Below are 21,349 nucleotides of genomic sequence, written 5' to 3'. Positions count from 1 at the left end.
GATTCACGGTGAAATAAGGGCCTGATCTTTACTTGACAGGGAAGCCAGGCCCCCCCCGGAGTAGGGCCCTCTCTCCCAGCTCACGCTCACTGCTACAGACCTCCTGCTTATTTAAGAGCACATGTAGGATGCAGTTTGTGCTTTGCATGAAGCCTCAGTCCAACTTAATGCCAACATCACAGAGACGGGGTCAGAAGCGAGCAGGTGGTCGTGCTACACAGACCAGTTCCCCCACTGAGGCCTGTTTCCGGACTGCACCCCGATTGGCCATTTCCTTTGGTAGTTTTCCCTTTTTTTTGGTCCCAGCTATGCCTGATTGAAAATCCAACCAATTTCCATGTGCACTTTAATGACGGATGGAGAGAGATATTTCATGGAGATGTGTGGGCGACACTGATAAACTATTAATCACACGGCTGGACAATGACACGGGCTAAATTTAAACACATCAGGGAGCAGCCTCCCTTATTCCTTCAATGATTCATTAGTGGGGGCTGCTGTGGCACAGCGTACAGAATTCAGAATAGCAGATTCCACTTGATTACAGTGTGTGCTGATGGTCGGGGTGTGACTGGCGGTCCCCTGCTGGGTTTAACCTGTCGGACGGACGGCGGCCGGGCCTTCTGTTCCACCCGCACCATCACCGCCAACGCCACGCAGGCCAGGAGAGAGAGGACCGACGCTCAGTGTGCTGTGGGTATAATTCCCTGTGGCACTACCGTCTCTGTCCACGTGGGCTCACGTACTCATGCTGGTCACAAAGTGCTCATTTACTGGTTTTGTGATCAGGACTTCCATTCTAGTGTTGCTCCCTCACAGCTCCGTGTGGAGGAGGAATGACTTGATGGTTTTACTTCTGGAGCTCCTTGTTTTGGTGTGGTGTTGTGGGGCTGCTCTCCGGTATGTGATCCCAGCGCTGTGTGTGTTCCCTCCACTATCACACTCTCTCTGGTTGTTGTCTCGTCTCTGCTCTACCAACAGGCTGCACGCTGCACTACCTCTTCACAAACGACCACATTCTGGTGCATAACTGCATAACTTTCACTTTGATTTGTGTTTCAGTTGCAACTAGAAACAAAAACAACAGCCGCTGACGTCTGAAACTCTTTCCTTAAATTAAAGAACATGGGGGGAGGGGAGGGGGGGGTAGCATCAGTGTCATCAAAACCGCTGGTAGTTGAAACTAAAATCGGTGCTTTGAGTGTACTTTGTTTAAAAAGGTGTCTAAAAAAGAGTGAAGAGTGATATGTAAGCAGAAGCTCTGTCAGGTGGCCCATTATCTCTGCTAGTCGGCCACCTCACCACTTTATTCTCTTCTGCAGACATACATAATAATGTGAATATCTCCCACTCCCACTCTGCTCTTTCTCCTTTTTAATTACTACAGAGGCAGTCGGCTCTATTGCCACGTGTAAATAAAGCTGATATTGATGCATTGTGTAGAATAATGACACTAACATGCGGGCTTGTTGGCTATCAGATGGGATTCTCCTGTGACTGGCAGACAAAGGCTTTGTTTGTGTGCTCCACATCCTCCGCTCGCTGCTCTTCCTTCTATCAGCCGCAGCTCACAGCAGCAACACACAGTTGTAGGCAAATACTAAAAGCCGTGATGCATCATATTGTTTGCTGTTAACATTTGAATATTTAAATAGGGCGTTTTAGATCTAGATGTTCCCATTTCAATTTCCATATGCTGAACATGCTGAGAGCACACACACACACACACACACACACACACACACTTAGTTGGCCCACGTGGCAGATGGAGGCTTGAAGACTTTGTGAGCATATTTGCATCTTTTTTCCACAATATTGGTTTGACGCACCATCATTTCCATGAACATGTTCCTGCTTCACGCACACTTGTTAGCAATGAAAGTTACCTATATTTAATAAATGAGAGCTGTGTGTCGGAGCCACAGAGCTGGATATGTGCATCACCCACGTACATGCCACTTAACCAAATTGGCAAAGCTGATAAGCCATATTTACATAGCAGTGTTGCTGGGCGTGATTACTATCAGTAAAACTTCCCCCCACGCTTTAATGGAAAGTTGGGATGTAACTTAGTGTGGGTTACAGCTGCCCTCAGGAAAATGGCTCCATTACAGCGGCGATATAAACACTCATGTGGCAGAGGCAGTGGTAAACACATGTGGGGTGACAGCCTCGGTGGAGCTGCTGCTGCTGCTGCTGCTGCACCTTCACTCATTCACCTGCCCTGATGACGGGCTCCTCGTCTCCCCCCTCAGCTCCACATCACTATATGCTTATGGGGCAGCGGAAGCAGGCAGATTAAGCTGTGGAGAAGGTCATTAGCGTGTGGCCTGTGTAAAGCTAACGCAGCTAATGCTGCACCTTTACTGCCGCTGTCACACACACACCCATCAGATCAGTCTGCATGAAGCAGACCTGAGGCTGTGGTCTCTGTGTGTGTGTGTGTGTGTGTGTATGTGTGTGTGTGTGTGTGTGTGTGTGTGTGTGTGTGTGTGTGCGCTCTGGCTGATGAAGCACTGACTTCTTTCAAACTGCGAACAGACAACACAGGAGCATCCAGAGTGATGTCACACCATGTTATTTTGTCTCAGCGCGCTGTGCACTTGTTCTCACACAGCGTATTGAAGAGGACATCCCCTTTGGCTGTTGTCTCACTGGGAGCCTACCTGTCAGCCGGCTGATGTGACGCTCTTTGAGTGCAGTGTGTGCGTGTGATCAGAGCGGCAGCGAGCAGCCCCGATGACAGAGTGACTGGGGGTGTCAAGGCAGCCCGCAAACAGGCCTGTCCTCGTGCAGACAGGAAGCTGGGAGCAGCAGAGGCGCTGCCTTGTCTCATCTGCCAGCAGCGCTCGCTGCCATCGCAGCCACCGTGTCTGACGGCGCGCACAACTCCGCGCTGGACGGCCGTGCTGATTCCAGCCGGTGTGACACATCTGTTGCTTGTCACGTCGCGTCGTGCGGAGCCGAGCGCCGCCGGGGCGGACGTGCCCGTCGTCCCTGTTGACAAACAGGCCGGCGCCGTGCGGAGGGTCAGGAGGCCCGACCAGACTCCACACACACCTGTGCAGCACCTGTGCGGCACCGGTGTCACTGGCCATCAATCTGCTGCCAACGAGTGGCGCAGAGGCCGAGCGGGCCCGTGTGAGTGCTGCCTGTTAAAGGCTGCATTATCTGCTAATGAACCTGTGTGAAGTAAGAGTCGGGAGTAATCGCAGTGTTGATTGTGTATAATAGGAAGAGAAAAAAGGTATGGATCCCGGTCACTTTATCGTCCTTTAGGGATCCTCCATCATCGTTCGCGGCCTACTGAAATCTATTATTTTCCTCCTTGGCTAATTGAGAAAATTTGCCACAGCTGTAAATCAAATCTCCATCTAGGCTGCGCTCCTCACAATGTGCTCTTCACGGGCTTTTAAAGTGCTCTGCGAGAGCATTTCACAAAACCACCAAAATCAAGGATATTGTATGCAAGACTCCCACTGTCAGCTGAAATACACGAGCAATGACCATGGCTAATTGGATCCATCCAATCCATCCATCTATGAAGTACACATGCTACATCAGCGAAAATCAGACGACATTGTTTCACTCGGTGCGAGGCCAGCCCAGCACTAAAGAGCCAGAGAGGTATTTATTAATGGGATGGGACCGGAGCTGAGGACGGCTGCATTCACAAGTGCTTCATTTCTATGTCCTTGTCGTTCCAATCAATATTCAAAAGTGCCTCGTAATTACACGTTTAGGCTTCATTTACATGCAAAGTGCCAGTGTGGCCATAAATTGTGGCGGAAAAGTTTTTTTCTCTTACTGATTACTATTTTTATTACCCGTTGTGTTCTTGTCATTTCTAGATAAACACGATTATCTGATTTGCAATAAAGCTCAGGACTAACAGCACGGTGGGAAGACTAACGTTGGTCTACATGAACTATTTGCATGAGCTCTGAACCTCAGCCTGTTATGGAAATGCAATCCCTCTGTAGAGGGTGGGGAAAAATTTGAGACGGCTCATTTACATTGTCAAATGACACAACACTCAGACTTTCCATTTACTATCAAACTGTTTTGCAGCAGCGCTAACCTGGAGACGATCAGCGTGTGTGTGTGTGTGTGTGTGTGTGTGTGTGTGCAGTGCTTCACCACCAAGTCGACGTAACAATACAGTCGTAAGACGAAGTGAAGTGGGGTTGGATGGCACACAACATGATCAAACACCGTGACTGCCATGTTGACCGGCCCCGTCAGACCGCGGCTGGCGCGGCGGGGAGCACGGCGCTGCTACGGGCTCTAATACATTCAAAGAGGGATCACTGACTTAAGGCTCACATCCGAGGATCAGCCTGGCCTTCATTAGCCTCAATCTGACACGGATGTGAACAACATGTTGGCTTGCCACACGAACACTGCCCCTCCTCCCTCCGAGCCCCAAACACTCAGCTCCCCTCCCCTCCCCTCTCCTCCCCTCTCCTCCCCCCTGTGAGACCTGCACAGCAAATTCCTCTGGAAATATCACAGGTTGTTAGCATTCCAGAGAGAATTTTACATGGGTGTACGCTCAGGCCTTAATTAGAGACACTATTTGATCATTCAGCAGCTGGGCTTTATTAAAAATACGGGCTCACGTGGGCCTACAGTCACCCCCGCCTCACCGAGAAGGAGCTCACAGCGGCAGAAGAGTGTATGAAACAAGAGCATGAATATTCATCAGTGCAGGGTCCCTGAACAGGAAACGTACACCCCAGCAGAGCACTATTTACTCTCACTTCAGAACAACACTTGAGCCACTGGAACATCTTGGCAATAGTGCTGCGTGGTTACAGATCACTCAGCGACAGACACCCACCTCTGATGTCAAGACCGGGGGTGGAGCTTTTTTTAGACTTGCATCCTCTCAGCTCTGAGACGCTGACCTGAGAAACAACTTGAGTCTTAGCGTGGCTCCCAGGCAGGGAGGGCTGGAAAGATGGTTTTCAGAGCCTTTTCTGTCCCAACTCTGCAAAAACCTACACTTTTAATAAGTGAACACATATTTCAATAATAACTACCGACGACCTGAGCGAAAGCCTCGGCCTAAACGCCAGCACAGAGCCTGGGCACAGATGTAGACCATATCTGACCAAGGTCGCCAGGGACGAGAAAACAAACAGCGGCTTTAAGGTGAAGTCTTCCCTGCGTGAAGGTTAGCCGTGTTTTGTGTTTCCACCACACTGCGGGCTCTGAAATTGTTTTGCAGTGTGCAGTGTGCCCAGGGTCATTGTTTTTGGCGTGTTTATACACCACACAGAGAGCAATGACTCCTGGGCTAGTCAGGGGATGCAGACACACGATCCTGCACACTATCTGCAATTTTCTTTACTTTTCAGGTTCACAGACGGCGTCCAGCAGTCAGCACACCGCCGCGTCCGCGTCACTGCGCTCATGTAAATATGGAAATGTGCAACTGCATCAGGACGCGAGGAAATCGGTTTCTATGCAAAGGCTTTCTTATCCCTCTGTGACACTCAAACACACAACAGTTTGCCTGTAATGGCCCTCGTTAACAGACAGCACAGAACACAGCGATGAGCGCCGCTCACCGCCTCACTGTCCACTGACACGCACAACAGGGACTTACTTTGATTGATCTCCAGCGCCACAGGATGTCACCACTGGAGTCTCCCAGCTGGACCGGCGAGCAGCAGACAGAGGAGGAGGAGGAGGAGAGAAGAAGAGGACAGAGGGAATTATTTGAAACACGAAGGTGACTAACAAAAAGCAAACACAATCGCTGTATTAAACAGTGACACCAGAGTAAGCTCAGATGGAGCACACACACACACACACACACACACACACACACACACACACACACACTCACCCCTCACTACCACACTCACACACACACACACACACACACACACACACACACACACACACACACACACACACATACACACACTCACCACTACCACACACACACACACACACACACACACACACACACGCCTCCCAGTCGAGTGTGAGAGCAGGAGTGGAGGAACACAAAACAGGTCATTTCAAATTAATTTTCATTAGAGCAGAATTAAATAGGTTTTTCAGTGCCCCCCCCCACCCCACCCCCCACAAATATCTGTGGATACACATTTAGCATCTCAACAAGAATTCCCTTGATTAGTCCAAATTAATTTGAGCATTAGCTCTAATTGCATTTAAACAGTGCTCCTCCCTAACCTTAGACCAGGCACGCTTTAATTACTGCCTTCTGAAGACTCAATCCCTCCGCTGTCCATGGAAAAATAAAAACAGAGCAGGTTTTAGAGCTCACGCTCAGTGTTTTTACTCATATATATTTTATATATGGAAGGAGCTCCACCGGAGTGGACACCCAAGCTGAACAAGCTTCATATTTTTAAATCAGCACACACGAGCGGAGGGCCTCTCACAGCGGAGCTCTGTCATTCGGGCCCTCTGCCCCGTGCCCCTTAACTCCTTCCCTCCGTTTGCAAACACAGAGGGAAGAAACAGCAAAATGTGTTTCCTGAAAGGGAGGAGAGGTGGAAAGAGCCCATCCTGCCCCGAGAATCACCGCCGCCCCACCAGAGCCGCCGCCACTGGCCTTTCTGCAGAGGCAGCAAAAGTTCCCCGAGAGGGGAGTGTCTGCCAACTCAAACAGGGCTCGCTCTCCTCTCTGTGGGCCGCCCGCCGCCCATGTGGGCCTGCGCTGGGCTTCCTGAGGGCTCGCTGCAGCTGGAGCGCTTTGAATAAAGGTAACGGCAATGTCACAGCTACTGTAAACTTACTGGGCCGCTCCTGTCAGCAGGACGTTCCCAATCAAAGCAGAAACAACCCCACCTAAAACACAACACCGGCCCCGAGTCCAAACTTCCCACGAATCACAAAGAGAGCAAGCAGGCGAGAGGGCAGCCGCTGTTCCCTGATCCTGCCAAACAAAATGCCAAGAGACCGGGAGTGACATTCAGCTCTGGGGTTTAAAAATACGAGCAATTTGAAAGTGATTAGAGTCTTATTTTATTGTTGAGCGCCTGACACAGGAGAGGAAACCAGAACAATCAAGCCCACTTTTTTTTCTGCTGAATTTAGAAACACTAATTAGTTTTGCTCTCGTAAAGCCAACCTGAAAACGACCAATTAGAAAGTGAAAATGAGACGTGCAGAGGAAACAGGAGCTTGTCATTTCCACCGTTTCAGTCCCATAAGCACAACTTCACTGTGACGACTTTCACACACGCTGCAGATGACTGGCAGGCCGCCTGCTGAGCCCCGTGTCACGTACACACTCTGACCGGCTAATGGCTCTACTCTACATCAAATAGCATCCTGCTTAGTTAGAGGGAAACTATTACAGACCTGGACGGCCACATCAAACCCAGGCCGAGCAGCTTGGCTGTGCAGATGTCTGAGGCTCAAGGCCGGGGAGACGATACAGCCCACCAGGCCGACCGCAGCAGCAGCTGCTCTCGGCCGCACACCTACCAGGGCCGAAACGTTGGCCCACACAGGTGCCTTGTTTCTATGAATTTCCTCTTTCAAGGGTACTGGAATAATTCCTCTGCACGTGAAGCTGTTTCAAACTGACAGCGGGGGCTGCTACCTTCCTGTCCTTAAATTTCACCCGCGTGAGCTGGTGCTCCGTGTTCAGCCAGGAGTTGGAGATGAACGCAAAACTCGTGGAAATTATCTTCAGGAGTTTCGCTGCTATTCCCCGAGCAAACAGTGGCGGGTGTTTCATCACTGTCGGCCCGAAGACGGATGGGCTGTCAGCGCCTTCCCCTGTCCACCATCCAGCTCCTGGGCGGGGAAGTGGCTAAAAAAGGCCGGGGCTACTCTTTCCAGGCCTGCGCCTTTTACCGGGAGTAATTCTCAGATGCCAGGTTGCTGCCAACGTCCTTGCAGCCAATGGCAGAGAGGCCAGTAAGTTCACATTAACTGCAGAGTGTAACTGCGCTGAACATCTGCTCATGAATGAGAGCGCTGCCCACTAACTCAGCGAGTTGAGGCCCGCTGATGAAAAATTCAACGTTCTCCTGGCTGGCACGCTTGTTTTGCACAATTCTCCTGAGCCTCCAGAATTATATTAAGAGAATTTCAGGCCGGCCTGGTGTATCTGAGAGAACAGCTGGCACCGAAAAGGGATCTGCCGCTCGGCGAGAGCTCAGGGACTTCACACGGGATCTGCCTTCCCCTCCAACATTTGTCCTTGAAGGAAAAAAATATCAGTGTTAAGCACCCAGGTAATAATAAGAAAGCAGAGGCTACATTTAGCTGATTACCCCCCCCGCCCCTGTGTGTGTGTGTGTGTGTGTGTGTGTGTGTGTGTGCTGCAGCGGACAGAGCATAACCAATGAAGACGTGAATCGATATGGAGTGGAGGGAGAAGACAGAGGGGCAATTGTGACAATAAGTAGCTCCCTCAGGAGACCTATTCACCACACCTCTCCTTTGTTGGGCTTGTTTAGCTCGTTAGATTGTTAACTAGGAGGGATCTGCCCCCCGCCCCACAATATGGAATCAGTCTAATCACAAACAGAAGGAGTCTGCTCAGGGGGCGCCTGCATCAAAGACTCTGGAAAGCATGAAGGCGCAGTCCCACAGTCCTCTCCTTCAGTCGCTGCAATTATGTGCCTCATAAGTTTGTGACATTACTGCAGAGACAGCAAACAGACAGCACGCAGCATTTTGACCACAGAGAGGGATTTTACTACAAGACACCACCAGGACGCCCAAAACCAGCGTGTACACGCAGTGACACAGTCTTTCCTCTGAGGATGATGAAATAGCTTCTCAGTTTAAAAATGTTAAGTTTAAGGAAGTGATGACTCCCAGCACACACTAAGAATAACAGATTACCACACTCGGTAATTTCACTTCTGTCTTTCTGGGAAATACAGTTGACAGATTTCTTTGTGTCAGCACACAAACACAACCTGAGCGGCTCCGTGAAGCCCTCGGCCCGCCGACGGCCTGAACTTTGATCCAGCTTTCTTGCTCTTTAGTACGGCCGCCTGAGTCACGAGGACATCACGGCAGACCTGTGAATATAACGCTGCCACTGAAAACCGAGGGGATGTGTGGAGAGGAGCTCATTTAGCCGCTGACAAATGACGGCACTTTGTCTTCCTGACAAGATCCCTCTTTCATCACATGTCCAACTTCACATGGAAATAGGAAATCTCACATTATCACACTGACAAACAATTACAACCGTGTCATTAGCAGCAACCCTGGGCCTGGAACCATTAACAAACACAATGCCGCTCACCACGCTAACCATCAGACGGAACACAGGATGTAGATGAAAAGACGCCGCTGAATCAGTCACGACACAAACAACCTGATGCTTACTGAGTGGGCAGGATCTAAATGTCTGGCATGGCAGCAGGCTTCTGTCCTTCGTTCAAACGAAATAAATCACAGAATAATCTCAAGCTACCGCAAGGTGTTCATCTCTGCACAGAGACCAGCCTGTGTGTGTGTGTGTGTGTGCTTGCTTCATATTAAAAGTCAACACTTTAGAGCAGTTTCTGTCTCGGTGACTTCATCAGATACAGAGCTTTGGTATCTCTTTTAATTCATCTGCCAGTGTCAGGCGGCAGATGAAAACGCTGCCCTCTGTAAATATGACTGCTTACTTCTAACACAAACATTGTTGACACCTAATGTAATTTCAGCGGGACATCCAACTGAAAGCACACCGGGGTAATATAATGCTCTTAATGAGAATTCCTTCCAGCTTGAGACCTTGGCGAGATAGCCATAATGCATGGCTTCTCTTTTTAATAAAATAATTGTTACAGTTATTAAAGATGAATCTCATCACAGCCGAGATGACAAAATAATTCATTACCAAAACCAAGGCTTTAAATAGCTGCAAATTATGAAGCCCTGCCCCCCACCCCCCGAAAATACACTTCCAGATAAATGGGCTCCTTATTTCATATAAATATTAGATATATGCTGCCCTTGAAAGGAGAGAAATAAAGCAACTGTCCATTAAGAAGTTTGCAGACACACAACGCACCAGGCACATCCACTCAACACAGACACACACACACACACACACACACACACACACACACACAACATCACACAAAACTAAACAAATCAACTAACTCATCCATGTCACCACATCACAGCCCTCAGGGGCCGACTGCAGCACCAGAATAACGATGACCGAGATTATGATAAAGATAACGGTAGAGGTAAAGGTAAAGGTAAAGGTAAAGATAAAGATAAAGATAAAGATAAAGATAAAGATAAAGATAAAGGTAAAGATAAAGATAAAGATAAAGGTAAAGGTAAAGATAAAGATAAAATTGAAGATAAAGTTAAAGTTAAAGATAAAATTAAAGATAAAGTTAAAGGTAAAGGTAAAGTTAAAGATAAAATTAAAGATAAAGTTAAAGGTAAAGATAAAATTAAAGATAAAGTTAAAGGTAAAGGTAAAGTTAAAGATAAAATTGAAGATAAAGTTAAAGTTAAAGATAAAATTAAAGATAAAGTTAAAGGTAAAGGTAAAGTTAAAGATAAAATTAAAGATAAAGTTAAAGGTAAAGATAAAATTAAAGATAAAATTAAAAATAAAGTTAAAGTTAAAGATAAAGATAAAGGTAAAGGTAAAAATAAAGTTAAAGATAAAGTTAAAGGTAAAATTAAAGACAAAGGTAAAGATAAAGATAAAGTTAAAGGTAAAAATAAAGTTAAAGATAAAGATAAAGTTAAAGGTAAAAATAAAGTTAAAGATAAAGTTAAAGATAAAGATAAAGATAAAGTTAAAGGTAAAGATAAAATTAAAGACAAAGGTAAAGTTAAAGGTAAAAATAAAGTTAAAGATAAAGATAAAGTTAAAGGTAAAAATAAAGATAAAGATAAAGATAAAGATAAAGATAAAGTTAAAGGTAAAGGTAAAAATAAAGTTAAAGATAAAGATAAAGTTAAAGGTAAAAATAAAGATAAAGATAAAGATAAAGATAAAGTTAAAGGTAAAGATAGAATTAAAGACAAAGGTAAAGTTAAAGGTAAAATTAAAGACAAAGGTAAAGATAAAGATAAAGTTAAAGGTAAAAATAAAGTTAAAGATAAAGTTAAAGGTAAAGATAAAGATAAAGTTAAAGGTAAAGATAAAATTAAAAATAAAGTTAAAGTTAAAGATAAAGTTAAAGGTAAAGATAAAATTAAAGACAAAGGTAAAGTTAAAGGTAAAATTAAAGGTAAAGATAAAGGTAAAGATTTTTAAAACAATACATTTCTAGTTATTGTTCTAGTTTTTCCCTTCTTTCTAGTACTAACTCGTGGGACCTGCTCTGCTCCATCTCTTTTTCTTTTTTTTGTCCAGATGAACCTTCAAAGAAGTGTTTGTGGTTTCATGGTGTTTCTGAAGTGAAATCTCTCACTTTGCTGTGGGACCAGTGAGGTTCAGCGGTCCAAATGATCAATTCTTTGGTTGATTCTATTGATTTCAGGAGGAACTAGACGTTCACCCAGGGCCAAAAACAAGTCAGACCCAAGATGTAGTCGGCACCCGGCTTGCCTGTGACCCCCCCCCCCCGGTGACTCTGGTCTCCTTCTGGAAGCTGCAGTGGTCCTCCACACGTTAGCACAAACCTGCACCGATCCCCCCCCCCCCTTCCTGTTCACGGCTCTCTGCTAGCTGTATTTATGCATTCAAAAGAGATCATTTACAGTGATGGCACGGAAACTTCCCAGCATGCCTTTTAACCTGTCGTTCTTCACTCTCTCCGCAGCAGGATGTCCAAAGGAAATGCTTTATTAAGATCCTGCCGACATGAAGCGCTGCTGTGACTTACTGGTGCATTACTGTCTAAAAGGCAAAGTTATTTAGACCAATAAAAGGCTAATATATTGTTGGAGTGGAATTACACAGAAGTTATCTCTGCCTTAATAACATCACCGCAACCCCTGATGTTGTTTAGATCAATAAAGCCCATTAAAGTACAGACCTCAAGCGCAGATAAGACTGCACCGCCACAGCAAAACACAGAGCACTGAGCTCACGTCTTTCTCTGGCAAAATGAGAAAAACACCTCAGACTGAGCACCATAAAAAGTTTAAATCCAGTGAAGAGTTCACTGTCTGCCGTGAGGAGCCTCCTGCTCTGCTGGACAGGCCGGTAAACAAGTGGGAGGGTGTTAAGGAGTGGGTGAAGTAAGTCACCCCTCCTGATCTGAAACCTGGGCCACAGCAGGGCAGCAACATCTCCACACTGACTGTCATTTCAGGAGGACGGGGGCTTCCTTTGAATCAGTGCCCTCTGATCCTCATCATGAGCTGGTATGAACAGCTGCTCGTCCCCCTTTGACAGCAAGAAAGGAGCAAATGTACAAGTGAGTGACAGTAAACTACAAAACCAGAGGACGCCCCCCCTCCCCCCCGTCGGTGGTGGTGTCGTCAGCAGACTGGGTGTCCCAGTGTCTGGAAGGTGGCAGGGCTCATTCTGAGCAGCGTGCACCAGGTGATGCTCTAAATCATCTGCTGTCCATCGGCCCTGAGGTGTGATGGCCACAGACCGCCCCTCCCTGCAGGCCCCCCCCCCGTGATGACGACACAGAAAGGAGAGCAGGAGTGTGTGTGTGCACGTTTGTTTTTGGGAGTGCAGGCAGCATTCACGTGCGCTGGTGAGCTGCAGCTCACAGAGACACCACAGTTCTCCACAGGAAACCACAGGAAACGCTTTTGATGCTATCGCTATAACGACGCAAAATGACAAACAAGATTTTTTTTTGAAAGTACAGCGGGTCCCCTATGGCTTCTAGACTGTCAATAGGAAGTTTACAGGCACCGTGCTACCCAGGTGGGGGAACTGCACTCAAAACACACAGAAAACAGCCACAGACCTTTTCAAAGGGCCTCTCACCTCAGAGCGTATCTCTGTAACTTTAGCCCTGGACATGAGCACTGAGACGCTCCCTAAAGGGTCCCCATCCTCTGGATTCCTCTGTTTTTGTGCTTGTGTTGTGATTCATCGCTCGTTGTGCGCACTGTGACACATCACCACCTTTACCATGAGGCAGCGAACGACACCTCCACTCTTTAAAATAATAACTGGAGGAGTCACAACGAGGTACTGCCTTCCAATCCATGTCAGACCTACAGTGTCAGTGTGGCTGGCTGCAGGCTCACATTTCAGACATCTACTTTAAAACAAAGCTGCAAATGTGCTGCACCAGACGGGCAGGTCTTACATCTGAGTACCTGAAGACCTTTAAAGGCCTTGAATGTAGGACCATTTCATCTAAATCACATTAGAAAGCTGTGACAGTGAACACAGACAGGACACACACACACACACAGGCCTCGGTAATGACTGTGAATGATATCCTTGCAAAATGATCAACCCTGACAGTGTAATATTACCCAACAATAAATACATCAGAGACAAAAAAAGGAGAGAGCAGAGAGGAGGAGTAAAAGCTCAGGAGAGAGAGGCCATCATCCTCCAGCTCCAAGTGAAAGCATAAATAAAGTGTGGCACATCTTTTACCTTCCTCAATTATCTGCCTTTTGACATGCAAGCTGAGCACAGTGTAATTAACATCTCAGGAGATAATGGGGTCGCTACTCGCTGATCAATCTCACACATATATTATTTGCCTTTTACCAATCCAACCTCCTGTTATTCTAGGAAGGAGATATCCCACAATGGGCTTTTTTTCCTTTTCGGGTGGGGGCATTTAATAAAACTCTGGTAATAGGCCTAATGACTCATCCAATTGAGCTCATCTTCCAAAACATCAATTAGGCTAAGACCCAGCTTGCACTCCAGTAGAGCCGTTGCTATCACAGTAAATAACAAATCTCCACCACGTTGTCATCATCAGTTACAGACGGCATCTCAGGACCGAGACCGCTGAATGAAAAGGTGCGGGCTGTCTGAGATGGTTCCCTCTGAGCCTCCAGCAGGAGCTGGTGGAGTAGCTGGACCCTCTGACCAGACAAAAGCTCTCAGGAATACCATCTGCAGTTTCTTTGACCTAAACTCTGTTTCCTTTGGCTGACGAACGGAAATGAGCTTCAGGTCGTTCTCGGCTCGTTACGGCTGAAGACACGACTCTTTACTCCAACACGCGCAGATATTAGATGTTTCACTCAGCACAGAAAATCAATGTGTGTGGACGGTACACAGAGTCTGGAGCAGGTCAGCAGAACATCACTGCTAAACGGCATGACACCACCGCAGAATCAGTAATCAATGAAGAGAATAAGCAGCCTCCTTTGACCAGTCAGGACGAAATCATGAGCACAGTTTGCATCATCGCCTGCTCAGTTTAGAGATGCTGCACTTTCTACATGAAGAGCTCCTCCTCCCCAGAGCCAGCCCGTCTCTGTAGGGCATTTACACAATGTACCGCAACAACCCCCCCTCTGCCCCCTCACCTGATGAACAGTCCTCAGTCCATCAGCCCTGATGTGAATGCTGTTTTGTTTGGGGGTCCCCCCTGCGCTGTTCTGGTCAGCTCCTAAGCTAACTCGTGGGAGGGTGGGGGGTGGACACAGCACATGGGACTGACTGAATACCTGGAGGGAAGAGAGAGGGAGCTGCACTCACACACCTGCTGCTAAACCTCATAGCTCACTCACTACTGGTGATGCTACCAGTCTGCTACCAATCCATTCCTGTACTTGTCTGGCAACTGTTTCCTGTACGGACAGCGGTGGCCTTTACTGGAAGAAAAGTGTACCAGTTTAAGTCTCAGTTCAGCTCAGCTCGGTGTGACAGACAGAACAGGTTTGAAGCAGGTGATATTTCAGAGAGTGCTTCAACAACGGTACAATCAAACAGACACAGTGAGTGCAGCAGGACTGACACATGATCAAACCTGAACTGTGAGGGTCAAAAGAGACAAAAGAGCTGATCACCAGACATGAAAATAAGACAATCAGTGGTGCTGCTGCTGCTGCTGCTGCTGCTGCTGCTGCGGGGAGTGTCACACGCTGGGTGTATTATTAACTCAGTGCTGCCTGGACACGCGGGGGCTCTTTTACTACTCAGCGTTTAACAGATGTGCGTTTTATGTGGCAGGTCCTCCAGAGTCTAGAAGCTGCTGTCCACATAGAGGAGGCCGTGAGGCACGTCGTAAAGGCTGCCTTTGAAACTTTGGGCACGTGACAGCGACAGCGAGCAGAGATCTGAGCGTCTCACCTTTTCTGCTCAGCCCCCACGCCCCATCCTCTCTGACTAACACTTTCCTGGACGCCTGCTCCTGGGTGGCATCAGCTAACACTTTCCAATCAGCAGTTTAGCGAGTGTGTAGTGTAGTGCTGTGTTGTAGGGTGACCACAGATGTAACTGTACAGCTGCCACAGTGTACACTGTAATTACTGGGTTTTACAACCCCCCCCTGACTGCTTTATAAGATGGTACTCACACACTCTCTCTTACACTCCAACCTTTTCGTCGTTTCATCACTTCAAACACGGATCACTATCTGCCTCTCTCACTATAACCTAAACACAATACTTGTCACACAGCACAATCTTAAGGCCTCGCTCCCCTCTTTGTCAGTGACCTGTGTTCACCCTGATACCCCCCCCTGGGCCGGGCAGGAGGGAGTGCTGAGTGAGCACTCTGCTGGCTGGATCAGGATCTGGATCAGGATCTGGATCTGGATCCAGAGCCAGCCTCTGACACAATGCAGCCTGTCTGGCCCCTCCTCCCCAACAACCCACTTCCCATTCTTGATCAGACCTGGGGATTGTAGTGTGAGGGTGGAGATGACAAAGATGGGAGGGAGGTGTGTGTGTGTGTGTGTGTGTGTGTGTGTGTGTGTGTGTGTGTGTGTGTGTGTGTGTGTGTGTGTGTGGAGGGGGGGGGCACATCCTGCGTGAAACCGCATCCTGAACAAGCATCGCTGCATCTCACTGTAAATAAATACTCTCTCCTCCGCGTAGCTTCCGTCAACTGTCACCGCCTTGGCTCCCAATCACCTTCAAGTCCAAACAGGAAGGTGCAGGGAGGCGAGGGAGATGGCAGATATGAGCTTTAATTTGCTTCTCACTGCACTTTAGCCCGGCTGCGCACTGCTTCCTATTCTCCCGCTCTGACCAGCTGCCCCGGCCTCCTTCCAGACCCTGAGTCCTTCCTGTCACCTTTCATTACCACATTATCCACGAGGAGGCTCCCCGCGTAGCCGGGAAATCACCACACTCCCCCTCCGTTTATGCAGTATTGTGTGAGACTTTCAGAGCCACGCGCAACATCCTCAAAGGAGCACTGCTGCCTTGTTACCTGCTAATCCCCAGAGCATTATCACTGGAGACGCACCTGAACAACAGAGCATGACGAAGGCAGCAGCTGACACACGACCAGCTTTGTGCTGCGAGAGTCTCATCAGGCGGCTGAATACGTGTCATCTGATTAAGCACTAAAGCTTGTAGTGAAACGTGTGACAAACCGGCCTGTGTTTATGTGGCCAGATGTTTTCCACTAGACACACCGAACGAAGGTGGAGAAGCAGAAACAAGCTCCACTCCACCAGTGACTTAGCAGCTCCACTCGCTGTGTGTTCTGTCGCCCTGCGTCCGATTCAGGAGTCAGAGCATCCAGGCCCACGTCCGTCCTCCAGCACTTCCTGCATTGTTTTATTACACTTCAATGAGTTGAGCTGAAAATTGCACGCAGCTGCCGACTGCAGCGCATCAGCGTTTGGCCGGAGCTGAGCTCTGCCCACCAGGCTTGAAAAATCACTGAGTTACATATCTGTCCAGACTGTGAGCCGCATCCGCAGGCTGGCTGCACGGGCGCCTTCAGGAACATTTAATGGTCACTGAAATCCAAACGGTCATATTTAGATTTGCATAATTTGTGTTTACAGGACACCAAACAGGCTGATCCGTATCACATAAAACTGTCAAATAAAACACTTTTCACTGACACACCGCAAAATATTAGCCTGGTGGAATTCAAATGAGGACAGCCCTAAACAGTTTAATCCGAACATAAAACCTCTGTTCAACCGGCAGCGACGTTTAATTCTAAGCAGTTTAACAGTGATGACACTCTACGTGCAAAAGATGCAATGTGAGGCCACTTCTATTGAAGCCTGTGAAAACAATGATCTGAGCTGGACTGAGCTACATTAGTCTGAAACATTCTGTATACAACAAAACAAAGATTGTTTCAGTGAAGCAGCTCCTCGCCGTTTGGAACAGGAAGAGGTGATGATTACTGTTATTATTTTCCAACCAAATTGGCAGTTAAGATAGGCGGTTATGCAAACTGATTCATGGGAATGTTTTACAGTGACAAGTGACTGACAGACAGAAGATTTAGTGCCATCTGTCCGTAGTCCTGTGTTCTCCATCTTATCAGAGATCAGTGGAAACAATCTAAGTACATAAATATCAGACTGTTAGAGGCGTCCTGCTCTTTGCCTGGGGAGAGGATCGCCGGCCAGACACATTAGCTTAAGGAGCAGCATCTCAGTGAGCATGTCACAACCTGCCCAGGGGGCACGGGGGGGGGGGGAGTGTCAGTATGTTTATGTTTTATCCTCAGGACCCCCAATTGTTGTTCATTTCCTGTTCAAAGACAAAATAAGCACATAAAGGCCAAACGTGCTCTTCCCTGGCCCTCACCCACATCACAGCACTTTTCCGCACTTGGCCGGCCACAGATCATTTTACAATTAAAACAATTTTTCCGCATCTATCTGTCAGACTGATCTAATACACCATTTGAATGACACTAATGGAGTAAGCCTCTCTCTTCTCTGCTTCCCAGAGCAAAGCCTGTTCCTCTGTATGACACGGCAACGCAGCAACGGAGGAAAACGCAGGGAGCCAGGAGGAACACTGTTGTATTTGTCCAGCAGGATGTTAGTGAATCAAGTAAAGACCCGGCAGTTTTCATTACGACCGACAGTGCTGCAAGGAAACAGGGAGGTTCATTTGCCTGTTGGTTCAAATTAACCTTCGGGTGAAGAAGAAAGAAGAAGCAGAGTGACCCTCTTATTTTCTGAGACAACACTCCCTTCAACCAGCGCTGACATTAATAATTCATCATGACAAAATACATTACCAGGGAGGCTCAACGTGGAAAAAGGAGCTGAACGTGACAGAGAAACAGTCACGTTAACGTCGGCTTCACACATTTGGCAGCAGCAAGAGTAAAATGTAATCTTTCAGTGTTTCAGTGACCTGGAACGTGTGCTCCCAGTATGTATGTACTGGGACGGGGCCGTTTAGACAGACCCGCACAGGGTGTGAGCAGGGACACGGGGAGGGTTTAGCCAAACCTTGACCTGGATATCCTGCACCTCCGTCCACCCAGAGCGGACACAGATAGGAACCACTCCTACACAAGCTGAAGGGAAATGCCTGCCTGGCGCGGCTCTGCCCTTCCCCACTAGCTCAGTGGCAGCAAAGAGCTTTATGTTTATGAGCTGCCCTGTTGGGGACACACATAACCATTAGATATGAGTCCGCCCGTGGAGGGGGTCCGGTATTAACCCACAAACAAGTGCCCCATCAGCAGAGAGGTAAAAAGCTGCCTTTTATGGCAACAAATCACAGACTCAAGCCACTGGCCACAAAGCCCACAAACGAGGCGTTCAGTGTCGGGCAGGGCAGCAGAGGAGGACATGACCCCCTCCTCATCCACGCATGACTCTGCCCCTCTCCTCCCCCTCACCTAAATAAAGCTGCCCAACAACAGCCGCCGCACGATAACAACCTGCAGCACAGTTCATCCCAGCTTTAGTGATGTTGTCATTTCTGTGATTGAATATTAATTATTCTACAACATTTAGAGAGTCCATAACGGATGTTTTCAGTAATTAATTACCAGAGAGAGGCAGGGCTAGAGCAGCAAAGTTAAAAAAAACACAACCTGACACGGAGATTGTGAAAGAGAGTGTGGCGAGGGGCCTGCTGGGAAGGTTTCATCATCGTGCCTGACCCCCCCTGCTGCTGGCAATGGCAGGAGATGGGGGGAGCAGGGAGGAGATAGACTCCTCTTCACAGTCAGAGATTTAATTGCACGCAGATTCCATTACCTCTGCACAAATGTCACATTCTCTTCTGATCAGGGGGCACGGCAGCCACTGGCAGCGAGGCTGGCAAGCAGCCAGACTGTAGTGCAGAAAGTGTTCAGCCAATCAGAGCTCTCAGGGCACACAGAGGTGAGCAGAGGGACAGAAAGACTTCTGCACACCAGAGACAGCACAAGAAACAGGACAGGAGTCACCGACACAAAGCAGCCAGCAGCCAATGGTGCAGCCTCACAGCTACAGCACACAGCTACAGCCTCACAGCTACAGCTACAGCACACAGCTACAGCCTCACAGCTACAGCCTCACAGCTACAGCTACAGCACACAGCTACAGCCTCACAGCTACAGCACACAGCTACAGCTACAGCCTCACAGCTACAGCTACAGCACACAGCTACAGCCTCACAGCTACAGCCTCACAGCTACAGCACACAGCTACAGCTACAGCCTCACAGCTACAGCACACAGCTACAGCTACAACACACAGCTACAGCTACAGCACACAGCTACAGCCTCACAGCTACAGCTACACCTACAGCCTCACAGCTACAGCTACACCTACAGCCTCACAGCTACAGCACACAGCTACAGCATCACAGCTACAGCTACAGCACACAGCTACAGCCTCACAGCTACAACACACAGCTACAGCTACAACACACAGCTACAGCTACAACAAACAGCTACAGCTACAACAAACAGCTACAGCTACAGCCTCACAGCTACAGCTACAACAAACAGCTACAGCTACAGCACACAGCTACAGCCTCACAGCTACAGCTACACCTACAGCCTCACAGCTACAGCTACACCTACAGCCTCACAGCTACAGCACACAGCTACAGCATCACAGCTACAGCTACAACACACAGCTACAGCTACAGCACACAGCTACAGCCTCACAGCTACAGCCTCACAGCTACAGCTACAGCACACAGCTACAGCTACAGCACACAGCTACAGCCTCACAGCTACAACACACAGCTACAGCTACAACACACAGCTACAGCTACAGCACACAGCTACAGCTACAACACACAGCTACAGCTACAGCACACAGCTACAGCCTCATAGCTACAGCTGCAACACACAGCTACAGCTACAGCACACAGCTACAGCCTCACAGCTACAGCTGCAACACACAGCTACAGCTACAGCACACAGCTACAGCCTCACAGCTACAGCTACAACACACAGCTACAGCTACAGCACACAGCTACAGCCTCACAGCTACAACACACAGCTACAGCACACAGCTACAGCCTCACAGCTACAACACACAGCTACAGCTACAACACACAGCTACAGCTACAGCACACAGCTACAGCCTCACAGCTACAACACACAGCTACAGCTACAACACACAGCTACAGCTACAACACACAGCTACAGCTACAGCACACAGCTACAGCCTCACAGCTACAGCTACAACACACAGCTACAGCTACAGCACACAGCTACAGCCTCACAGCTACAACACACAGCTACAGCTACAACACACAGCTACAGCTACAGCACACAGCTACAGCCTCACAGCTACAGCTACAACACACAGCTACAGCCTCACAGCTACAGCTACAACACACAGCTACAGCTACAACACACAGCTACAGCCTCACAGCTACAGCTACAGCCTCACAGCTACGGCTACAACACACAGCTACAGCTACAGCCTCACAGCTACAGCTACAACACACAGCTACAGCTACAGCCTCACAGCTACAGCTACAACACACAGCTACAGCCCCACAGCTGCAACACACAGCTACAGCCTCACAGCTACGGCTACAACACACAGCTACAGCTACAGCCTCACAGCTACAGCTACAACACACAGCTACAGCTACAGCCTCACAGCTACAGCTACAGCCTCACAGCTACAGCTACAACACACAGCTACAGCCCCACAGCTACAACACACAGCTACAGCCTCACAGCTACAGCTACAACACACAGCTACAGCTACAACACACAGCTACAGCCTCACAGCTACAGCTACAGCCTCACAGCTATGGCTACAACACACAGCTACAGCTACAGCCTCACAGCTACAGCTACAACACACAGCTACAGCTACAGCCTCACAGCTACAGCTACAACACACAGCTACAGCTACAGCCTCACAGCTACAGCTACAACACACAGCTACAGCCCCACAGCTGCAACACACAGCTACAGCCTCACAGCTACAGCTGCAACACACAGCTACAACTACAACACACAGCTACAGCCTCACAGCTACAGCTGCAACACACAGCTACAGCTACAGCCTCACAGCTACAGCTACAACACACAGCTACAGCCCCACAGCTGCAACACACAGCTACAGCCTCACAGCTACAG

At 48.3% G+C, this 21,349-nt stretch overlaps 1 protein-coding gene across 8 annotated transcripts in view; it reads right to left on the bottom strand.

Annotated features, from left to right (window-relative positions):
* The window catches only part of foxp1b (forkhead box P1b), a 143,881-nt gene that overhangs the window by 104,173 nt on the left and 18,359 nt on the right, over window positions 1-21,349 (bottom strand). For 7 of the 8 annotated variants that reach the window (XM_070841096.1, XM_070841170.1, XM_070841153.1 and 4 more), the window contains one exon: window positions 5,615-5,662. The exons of the other annotated variant lie outside the window; for it this stretch is intronic. The gene's annotated coding sequence lies outside the window, so the exon portion shown is untranslated. The remainder of the gene's footprint in view (window positions 1-5,614; window positions 5,663-21,349) is intronic. 8 annotated transcript variants of the gene reach the window in all.

The sequence above is a fragment of the Pempheris klunzingeri genome, chromosome 2 (genome assembly GCF_042242105.1).
Source record: "Pempheris klunzingeri isolate RE-2024b chromosome 2, fPemKlu1.hap1, whole genome shotgun sequence".
NCBI classification, from domain to species: Eukaryota; Metazoa; Chordata; class Actinopteri; order Acropomatiformes; family Pempheridae; genus Pempheris; species Pempheris klunzingeri.
The sequence above is the reverse complement of the archived record's forward strand: the minus strand, read 5'-3'. Positions and strand labels throughout refer to the sequence as shown.